This window comes from Lepeophtheirus salmonis, chromosome 4 (genome assembly GCF_016086655.4).
Source record: "Lepeophtheirus salmonis chromosome 4, UVic_Lsal_1.4, whole genome shotgun sequence".
Lineage (NCBI taxonomy): Eukaryota > Metazoa > Arthropoda > Copepoda > Siphonostomatoida > Caligidae > Lepeophtheirus > Lepeophtheirus salmonis.
This window is the reverse complement of record NC_052134.2, coordinates 34,281,343-34,292,827: the sequence shown is the minus strand read 5'-3', so window position 1 is coordinate 34,292,827 and position 11,485 is coordinate 34,281,343.

Sequence of the window (11,485 nt, the reverse complement as noted above, 5' to 3'; positions counted from 1 at the left end):
TCTTTTTAAGCTGTGAAAAAATCCCAACAGTTAAGAATAAAAATTTCATAAATGGGAAAAAAAATTGGCTTATTATCAACTGATCTGGGTCTTTTTTCGATTCCTTTTTAAAGAAAAATGGTTTCGAGATACAATAAAAGTAAAGACGTACTTCCCTTTGCAAGTTTTAAGAACGTTGATTGCTTGAATTTTAATTGGCTCTTATTAAGCTGTGAATAATTCAGTGTAATTACTTAATAATATTTTCATTGTATGGAAGAATTGGATAACTACCAACTGATTTGAGGCCTTTTTCTGTTTTTTTTTTTTTTTGGGGGGGGAATGCGAAATGCAATAAAGAAGAGACGGACGGTTTTGTATCAAAAGTGCACCTTCGTACTTCTGTATCGATACTGGACCTAAATATAATACGGATACGAAACTATCTGAAAAAAAATGGTACAGATATACAGCACGGACTTATGGGAAATTATATCCGTATCAAATCTACAAATATTGCATTTATCTTTTTAATAAATTTACTTCTTTATGTCGATATTAGTTTTATCTCTCAAAACCTCTAATAATGAAGAATAGTAATTGGTTTTTATTTGGTAAAACTCGTCATGTAGCTCCAAGCCCCAAGTTGACTTGCAATACATCACTGATAAAAAAAACGTGAATATGAATAAAATACCTTTAAAACACTAGTTACGACAACAGATAAGCCGCTTCAAGTCTGCTAATTTGTCTTTAACTTTGGTCTAAAACATTCACAACTTATGAACTTTATTGAAATAAAAACTAAGTAAGTCGAAATTATCCAAAAGTTTTAGAAAAGAAATTGATGTAGTGTTTGGAGCTCTATCAGGGCATGAACTAAAAGATTATATTTATTTATTTACTCTCTTTAAAGATAACAAAAAAAACTTTTTCCACAAACTCGGAAGAAAAGTGACAAACTATCACTTTAAATAGATGTACAACAGATCACAGTAAAATGATCCAGAAATGAATATATATACGATATCTAAAAATGATAGGAAGTTGTGGAGAAGGAATCACACAAAACTTTGGTAGAGATGTACGGATACAAAACCACACGAATTTTCGGTGCGGATATACGGACTAAAAAAATTATACGCTCCCCAGCTCTGCAATAAAGGTATGTGCAGTATTTATCAAATATCGGTCAATTTTGGTAAATGTTGAAAAAGTTACCTAAGAATATAGTGACGTAACTTAGCGGAAAAGGCGCTCAACAGAAGTTATTACTCCTAAAATAAATGTAGGGGAGTTCAAATCCCAGTTCTTGTTGATATGACATGTGCATAGACTTATATTATAACATAGGCTATGGATTATGTATAGTACTAAAATTTATATTTAAGAAGGCGGATACAAGACTCATGGTACTACTGAACTATGACCCATGTTAACATCAGCTGCATGTTTTATGATTTTGGAGGAAGAAACTGTATTACTACTATAGGGAGAAGAACCTTCAAAATTTCAGATATAATTAGGGGAAAGAAAATATTTTAGAATGATATTTAAACATATATTTTATAATGGGCTTTTAAAAAGATTAAACCATAAGTGGACGGGGGCTCATCATTCAGAGAGAAAGAAATGTTAACATAACTACGATATAATAAAGAATAATCAATGAAGGAAAAGGAATTACAGCACCACCCTTTTCTAATCTTACAACTGTTATTTTTCTTCACTTATAACTAAGCAAGGGATCTATGTAAATTAAAAGTTAAGTTTAGTGATTAAAAAATAAACCTATTCTTGAGCGTGCTCTTTCTTCTTTTTTGTTCAATATTTAATAAGTCATCGTAGTGTTTACTTGTCCGACTGAAGTAAGCATTATCGCTTACCTTTTGGTGTAAATTATTTACATAATAAATAAATATTTTAATTCAAAGATTTAAACAATATTTTTCTGCACTGATGCAATTTTGAACGTAGAAGGATCTCCTTTTTATATCAGTAATTCATTTTCTTCCCCCATCTCGTATAACAGGAAGCTAAGGTTAACAATGATCTTAATTCAGCAAATACCATATGTTTTACTCCCGCCTTCTCCTCGTGCTCTTAACAAAAATCAATCTCTACTTAATACCTAATCGGTACTTATAAGGGGGGGGGGAGATTAATCAAATCACTCAAGGCTGAACCGAAAAATAAATAATCAGTCTCAGACTGATTCTCATCTCTAACACCGACGTATATATCTATAACACAATGGAGCTTTAAACCGTAAAGACAATAAGTGAAGCAGAAAATTAATCAAATTTGCAATATATATATATATATATATATGTACATTCTACAATCTATAGTCCTCATCAAACAACAAACAACAACGATATTAAATACAAATCACAATGGAATAAGTAATTGTTGTTGCAAAGGGTCGTGATATGTACTATAATGAATGTAAAATCACCGTTATCAAAAAAAGTTATATGTTTAATATTGTCCGTACACAGGTAATTTGCCAAATTATTTATTTAATGATTTCGACATTTTCATCATACTAAAATATGAACAAACTATAGAGACCCCCAGGGCAAACAAATAAGCGGGAAATGGAAAATTATCACTTTCAATTCAATGGTGGAGTTTGTCAGGGGGACGGGGGTGGGGAGGGCTGCCCTGACCTCTAAGATTTACTTTTGAACATGTATATTTTATATACAAAGTATGAAAACTGAAAATATATACCAAATGTTAAACTCCACATTTGATTTAATTTTAACCTAATACTACCAAAAGAGAAATATATAAAAAATGTATATAAAAAACTGTTTATCAGTCAGCGTTTGAAGATAGGAGGATGTTTTGTATTATTTTCTTTTATAACGAATTAAAATAATCACAGCATAGAGAAAGATAGAGTGACTAAATGAAAATTACAAGGGGAAAAAATCTGTTTTTCAATCAGCTGTTGCTGGCAAGATCCCTTGTTTTTAAAATAAAATTTAAAAAAAATAAAAAAACAAGTGGTAGTTCCCGGCTTTACCCGGAATTATTAGGGTTCATCGAACAGACAAACTTGGATTATAATAAATCTGACAACTACTAAAAAGATCATTTGTGTTACTTTCGGTTCTTTATAAGCATAACCATGCGTATTTACTCAATACTTAAATGTTCTCTCCTCAAGAATGAAAGAAAAATAATGCAAACTTAAAAAAAAATAATGACATTGTGACCCAGGGAAAACTTTAGTCTATAGTCTAATTTTTTTTTTCTTTTAACATTCCTTTCCCTTCTTTCGTTCTAAATCTCACTCCTTTTCTTCGTATCTCCCCCCTTTTCTATTCTACCCCTGTCTCTTTTTACTTCTATCTTAGTTTATTATACCTATATTCTTTGTGTATACTCCCTTCTATTCAACCCTGCAACGTTGGCAACCTCATTTAGTATACAATCATAAGTTAATAGTTGTATAAAATATGGACTGTTATTATGTAAAAATGAATTAAATATAGCAAGCGTTTAGGTGAACTCATATTTTATATTAAGTATAATCATTTTCCTTTTTTTTAGTATGACGGTACGCTAGACATTTCGAAAGTGAATTTACACTGGATAAGAATTCTTAAATAAATATATACATACAGATGAATAGGTAAAATGAAATTAGGCCTTTTAGAGGGTAAATATATTATATATATCCTTGTTTAAGAATATATTCAACCCCAATGCCTTCAACCAGTCTATAGTTATCTATGTTAATACCCTAATGTTCATCGTTTGGTCTTGCGTTATTGTTAGAGATGGGATTTTTGTAGAGAAAAATAAGAATATATTTTGATTGAGGAAAGTATATATTTTATATTTCTTAATGTATTTATTTAATGATATTATTAGCATGAAATACAAATGTAAGAAACAGAAGAATCTGTCCTGTTCCTATAAAAAATACTTGAAAAGTGTTGTATTTCAAAATAAGAAGACCATATTTTGAATTCTAAAACACGGCTACTTTTTGGGGGAGAAAGGGGGAGACTAATATTTTGAAGTAAATAACCATACAGGCCTAATATTATAATAAGGCTTTTTTCAAAAAAATATACTTCAAATTTTGTAAACATATACAAAATTAGAATACAATACTAACATGTATATATTTTTGTATTTTACTCTTGCTATAAGTCAATCTTCAACTGTTTTTAAAAATCTGGACATAGTATTAAATATCACTGTTTTTAGTCAAAAGTGATACAAAAACAAAATATGCTCAGTCTAATAGAATTTTATCCCTTAATTCAAAATATAGCCTTATCTTTTCTCTGCTAGTCTCGTGGCCTTCAGAAAAAGGCCTTACATATTTTTTTATTTTTGACAATGTTTAACTTTCAAAGTTTTTGTAAGCGCTTTGTGTTGAAGATAGAGATACATTATCTGAATATGTTTTAAAGGCTAATCTTAAAATATTATGCTATTACAGTTAAAATATCTTTATTATGGTTTTAACTCAAGTTATCATTGGTTAAAGTTGAAAATAGGGGATTTTTATAGAGAGGCTCATACGACCTTTTTTCAACTGCTAATAGGATCTCCCCGGACAAAAGCATCTCTCATCAAATACAGGATTGATCCTACTATGGAATTATAAGAATAATTTAATCGTGCAGATTCAGTATTAGCTAATGCTACCTTAATTCAACATCCGATTCCCGACAAACTTTTAGCTCTTTCTGTCGACTCTTCTGACAAAAAGAATGTGGTATTTTGAAACAACTTCAAATCAATACTTGGAAACTCTTTGTGACTTTGGGAAAATCAATTCTTCAACATCCTCTCTAATTTCCCTAGCGTCCTTATCCACCCCAGAGACTGAAATACCCGAATAATATTTTGGCTGCATCTTCTATACAAATTATTAATTTACCATATACTTCATGTATCCAATTATTGGGGGATGATACTACTTTAGTTTCTGACTTATTCACAAATTCTGTAATTAATTATTTTAGAAAAATATTTTTATATGTGTTGTATTATTTATCTACTCCCATCATGTACATAAAAAATGGAGATAAAAAGAAATTAGGAGATTCTAAATGAAATGAAGTATTTAGTAATTTAGAAATAATATATTCTATACAAATATTTAATATCATTTTCCCCAAATATGTATTATTTAGATTACAATTCAGTTCAATGAAATATAATGGTAAAAAAGCATTCAATTTGTTCACTGATGCTTAAACATAGTATCACATGTAACATCTACTAAGAAAAACTAATGCTATATTGATAAAGTCTAAATAAAATAAATATAGTAAAATAATATTGGGATGCCTAAACGCCCAAGGAACTACTCTTGTTAGTATTTGAAGGAAAGTAACAGATGGTTAATGTCTGTAGTTTTAAAATTGTGGTCTGTAAAAAAAAAATAGTTATTTTTTAATCATCTTTGTATCTATATATATATATATTTTTTTTTTTGCACAGGGATTTACGCCAAATTAAAGCAATATATAATATAGTTTCTTACTTATTTAAACATCAAATTAGCAAAGTAAATATATATTTTTAATATGATTTCTGCATGTGCCGCAAAGCGCACAGAGTATTGCAAGTAAAATATAAGCCAATATCTTTTTTTTATTTTTTTAAATTACTTACTTACAAACATGATGCACTGTCTGTCGGGCAATTTGGCTTTATATCTGACGATAAGCAAATTGTTCATAATAGCTTAAAATAGATTAATCAAAACATTTATCTAATAAAAATTATACATACAGCATTATTTGAAGAATGAAGAAATGATGGGTATTAGGTTGATGAATAAATAAAAAACGAGAACGGGTTTGCCATACACATTTTTGTTCCAAGTAATTTTTTTTAAGAATGTTTTTCTGAATGAACTTTACCTTTAGTTGTCTATCAATTATTGATTAGAAGAAGGAGAAAAATGGAAATATAGTATGGGAATAAAAAAGTTAAAGTGTTTATAAGAACAACGGAGTAAAGATTCACAGATTCCAGGATCGTTGGTCATACTTCAAGTCATGATCTTAGTTGAGGATTGAAGAAATGTAGAAACTTCCTCGATGGAAAGAAATGAATTTTTTTATAGTAAAGACTTGAGTCAATACTGACAGGGTTGGGCAAGAAAACGTGGATTGGAGATGTTGCTTTAGAAATAATACAATAATAATATTAATATAATTGTTACAAAACTTGTAAAAAAGGCCTTTGCAGACTTTGTCACTCAATATACCCACCTTCAACATCAATCACATCCTTTAGACACTGCCAGAAGGCCTTACAGTAGTTGATGACAAACTCCTCAGAAAAGTTGTCCCACGCAGCCACTATGGTTCCCTTCAGTGAGGCCTCATTTGGGTATGGAGGCTGTTGGTTTCACTTCGCTAGAGTGCCCCCACACAGCAAAATACAGCAGATTCAAATCTGACTAGGAAGAGGCCTTATCCCTATGGACCATAATCCAAAAAATAATTTATATATTATCAAATTGTGTCCTCCATTTCTTGCTTTCCTGGAGAGGTCTACTCCATCATTCTTCATATTGGCCACCATGAAAACCAGGCTCTTCGAGCATTTTACAATGTCCATAATCATCGCTACTTCCATCTAGGAGATCTGAGATCTCCTTCTTTGTAATTTTTTCTTACTCATGTTGACGAGATGACGAAATGTTTATTTTAGTTTTGTTTATGGCTAAACCAGAATGTAAAAAAATAACCACTAAACATTCCAATATTTATGAGAAAATCAACATTAATTATATTTTTCATATTTTTATCGAAAAAAGCACCATTTATTAGATTCAAATAGTCAGATATCTATCTAAACTTTAAAAAAGGGGATTGTGATATAATTTATATTGAAATAACTGACCCGTATGGTTTTTTTCAGGCTTGATTTGTTTATATTGGTAAATGTTTAGAAGATTAATCAAAAACTACCTTAAGTATTTATTAGAATTTAATAATCAAAGTTGTCAATTATTACTAACATTTTATTTTCTTTAAAAAAAGGATCAACTATATTTTGATTAATTAATACTAATTCCAAGATTTAACTTCCCAAAATCTTTGCAGATACCTATGTAGACCGTTATCCATATAGAATATTAAAATGCTTGGAACAATTGAAGGAAGTATCGAGAAAATGGTGAATACAAGGTATGTATAACAATTAATTATGTGTTGATGGCTTAGGTACCTAGGTATGAGACAGAAGCAATGTGGTGGACAAGGGATAACACGACGTGATATGTGCACCTATAAAGACGGAAGTTATTTCAAGACCATTGTTTCATTCAAATTTAATAACAATAGAGAATTGTTTAAAGAAAAAATAATCAAAAATATTTTTCTTCTTTGGATCAGAGATATTCGTTCCATGATCCTATTTAGTAGCCGTATTAGTAGTCATAGTAAAATCTCCCATTCACCTATTCAACAATGTAGGCATGAGGTCCTAACTGCTTATTAGTCTTAATGTGCACTTTGGTCATCATAGGAGGATATTATTAAAAGAATCAGGAGTTAAAGTTTTTTTTACTCGCGGTGTGATCCCCATTCTATTATTTTTCAGTATATAATGGGAAATGTGGGAAAAAAATAATAATATGAATTTGATTATTAAAATATATTTGTTGTCTGTCAACACAAAAGTAAAATAGAGTAACTATATTTTTCAAAATTGAGTTTGAATTAAATTTGTATTTCGACACTTTTTCAACTAAAAATAGACAAAAAAAAAGTCGTTAAGGCAATTCACTTGCATAGTTTTGTTTGAAGTGAAGGCTGAAATTGTATAATTTTTTTTTTTCGTAAAAGATAATTTTTATTCTTGCAATTTTTTATTAAGAACAATTTTATTTGGGGAAGCTCAGAAATCGGTGATTTTTTTAAATTTTATTTGGATTTTTTAATATTCTTTTAATTGGATAGAGGGCGTTCACTGAATGAGTGTAAGTTTAACATTATAGTATTACAATTTGCACCATCTCACCTTGGAATTGTCTTTGAAGTCCATATACATTTAGGTATATTTCCTTCTCTAGGAACGACCTAATATCGAATCTACGCACATTGTGTTCAGAGAATAATTTCTTCCGAGCGTGTTGTTTACTGAATTATGTCGCTCCGTCTGACTCGACATGGATTTGGAGTATGAGGACTTTTCCCCATCTCTAGTATGTAAATAAGTCATAAACTTCCCCATACAACAACGGGCATGAAATAATGCAATAAAAGTGTTTCTCAAGTATTCTACATTTGTCACAGAATTTTGTTTGTTGTAGCTCAGAAATGGGAGAATACTTCATTGGAGGCTAATTTCTTAAATGATGTAGTGGGGCTACAAATGCCGGTTTTAATTCCAACTCAATATAGTACCGTTTTAAACAAGTCAGTACCCCTGTATTGCTATAGTACTGGTAAATCCAAGAAACACTAACTTGTAATTTTTGAGAAATAGCGTCAACTTCTATCATGACTAATGAATTAGCGGAGCCCTAAGTTGTACTTAAAGTAGCAAAATTAACTGTCACAATTTTAAAGAACTAAAGATTGATATATTTTATTTCAAACTTTCTTTATGGGTGTATTTCATTGGACCATATCACTTCTCCTTTTGTGAAAATTTTCATTCAAACCTCCAAATTTTATTTCCTGCATCTCGCAGATCTCCATTCAAATGTGATTTAAAAAAGACAAACAAATAAACTTTCTACACAGTGTTATAAAATGTTCAACATGCGTAACTTAATTTTTGTTAGTATCTGAAAAACTCACCAGAAGCTCTCAATTTGACAATAGCCTATTTGTTCAGATTTCAGTGTCTCCCCTGGTAAATACTTATTTATAGAAATAAAAATTAAAGTCTATTTTACTTCTTTTTTGTATTTTTTTCTTTATTAAAATGTATATTCGAATTCTGTCAACTTAGAAGCAATTAAACAAAGATTTTTTGGTAATAAATTAGCCTAAATTATTAGATTTTTTATTCTTCAACCCATTATACTCCGTTTATATTATCAAAATATTCTGAGTAATCCTTTGAAGTTGCTGTAAACTGCAGGTCAAGGCTGCAAAAAGTTTCAAATCACCATTAAAAAAAAGACATTTTTCATAGATTTTACCAATTTAAATGCCTAAGTTGGAATTAAATATAGATTCATCATGAGAATATAAAAACCAGTATTGACTTAAACGAGTCCTTTGACAAAAGATCCAATAATTTTCATCAAGGTTTCACGCTTTTATTAATCTCTGGGCCCGGTAGAGCCAATATAATTTTTAAGTATACTCAAACTTTAAATCGATACTGAGGGTTAGGAATTTCGATCTCGAAGTATCATAAGACTTGGACTCGTTCACACTTTTTCTGTTAATCGTTCATTTCCTGGAAAGTTTAATTTAAGCTGCTGAGTCGTTCAAATTTCTCACAACTTTGTTAATTTTTGAACAGAAAAAAAATAAAAAATAATAATATACAATTAGATTGCTGTATCCATGTAATATAATTCATAATTAAATTAAGATAAATCATATGAAAAATTGGATCATCAATAAATTTGAAATCATTATTGACATTATTCAACATGAAGTATGCATTGAATTATTTATATGAAAATTGCTGCATGTTTGAATGAAGCACCAGTTTGGACTTGTAGGAGAGTCTCTCACTTGAGGAACTTGTTGCCAGAATGGCATTTATTAGGGTTGTATTTAGCAAGGTTGTGCCCGTTTGGTCTAGAGGTTCTATGGACCAGACACAACCTTGTTTCATAGTAATGGACTTAAAATCTAGAGTCTCAGGTGCAACTTAATCCCATTCCCTCCCTCTTAACAGTCCTCTAAAAATTCCCAAATTCTAGAATATATTTTTTAGACCCGGTTGCACCACCTCAACTTTAATTTAAGCTTGGAACTTATGATGTCTAAACTAGATTAAATTTAAGTTAGTGCCAATGTGTCTAAGTTTCTTTCCTTCGACGGGAATAGTATGCCATTGTTATTGGTGTTGATAAAAATCAGAGCAGATTAATTGCTGACACTATGATGTCATCTATACAAAGATTCCTCTATGGGACGACTTTTAATCTCAAGTCTGACAGGTCCTTAAGATTTAAGACGGTAATGGGCCGCACATCAAAATTTGTGAGACCACAACATCCCCAGTTTTCATCTTAGTGAAGATCTTTTTGAAAACAACTATACTTTAAAAATAAAAAAAGAAGAAGAATCAAAACGTAAGAGGAACAAAAGTATGAACGATTAAACTAATGCCATTCAATGATATTTTTATTTTATTGTTGCATCCAGTCCCAGTTCAGGTGTTTGAAAATGCAAAATATCAACGGCAATCCTTTTTTACTCAATCTCCACCTCAGGGAATTTTTTATTTTATTGATTTTAGTTCAGGATTGTTGTGAAGTTAACGCACCATATATATATAAAATATCCAAGAATTCAAAATACTTTTAATCATTTGTTTTAGTGTAGGAATAAAAGGTAATGCGACTTCTAATTTCATGTTTATTTTGTGGGTATTGCCATATATATATTTGTTTTTTTTGGCAAAGGATCTTCCTTTTTTTTTTTTGCAGGTTTAATTGGCATTTAAATATATAATGCAATTTGTAAAACGTAATTTTACTTTTATTTTTTGGCTTCAAGCTCATTAACTCTCTGCTCCTCACAGTAACAAATAAATTAAAGCTAATCGGTTATTTTCTCTACATAGAACCTACGTGAAAATATATATATTATAGGTACGTATAAACAAAAATTAAGAAAAGTCACGTGAATGATTTTGATGTATCGATTCAAAACTTATTCTGAAACCTTCAATAAATATACATTAGGGTGATGCTGATTCCCCAACTTTGTTCAATCCAGCTTCTTCTAATAAACAAATTTTTGCAATTAAATAAAAAGCAACTAAAAACAGAAAGAAAAAAAAAGAAAATACAGTCTTTGGCAACTTTTTCGAAAATTTCATTGCCTGTGTTCTCAAAGTAAATATAAATATATTGCTCAATTATTTTCATTAGGTCCATATACAGTAACAAAAAAAGGTAAAGCGTGTTTTGTCTTACTAAAAAGTTTTCAGAGCTCAAGCCATACCCTAAACTATATTTATAATCGTAATTTGCAATATCTTAGAATGAAATTGTAAATTACAAACCATTTTAACTTGTTATTGACTAACAGAGTGTCTCTTCATATTTGGCCCTTCGATAAATTTTGGAAAATTTTCATTGAATAACTGTAGATTTTTGAATTTTTTTCGAAAAAAATAATTTTTCAATTTTTGTTTACCAAAAAAAATTATAGATTAAAAGTTTCATTTTCTGTAAATAACTATGGATTTTTGAGATTTTTTTTCCAAAAATTTAATTTTTTGTGAACGACAGTGAATTTTTTTTCATAAAAAATTTAATATTTCAAATAATTTTCCAAAATAACATTTAATAAAATAATTTTCAAAAAAA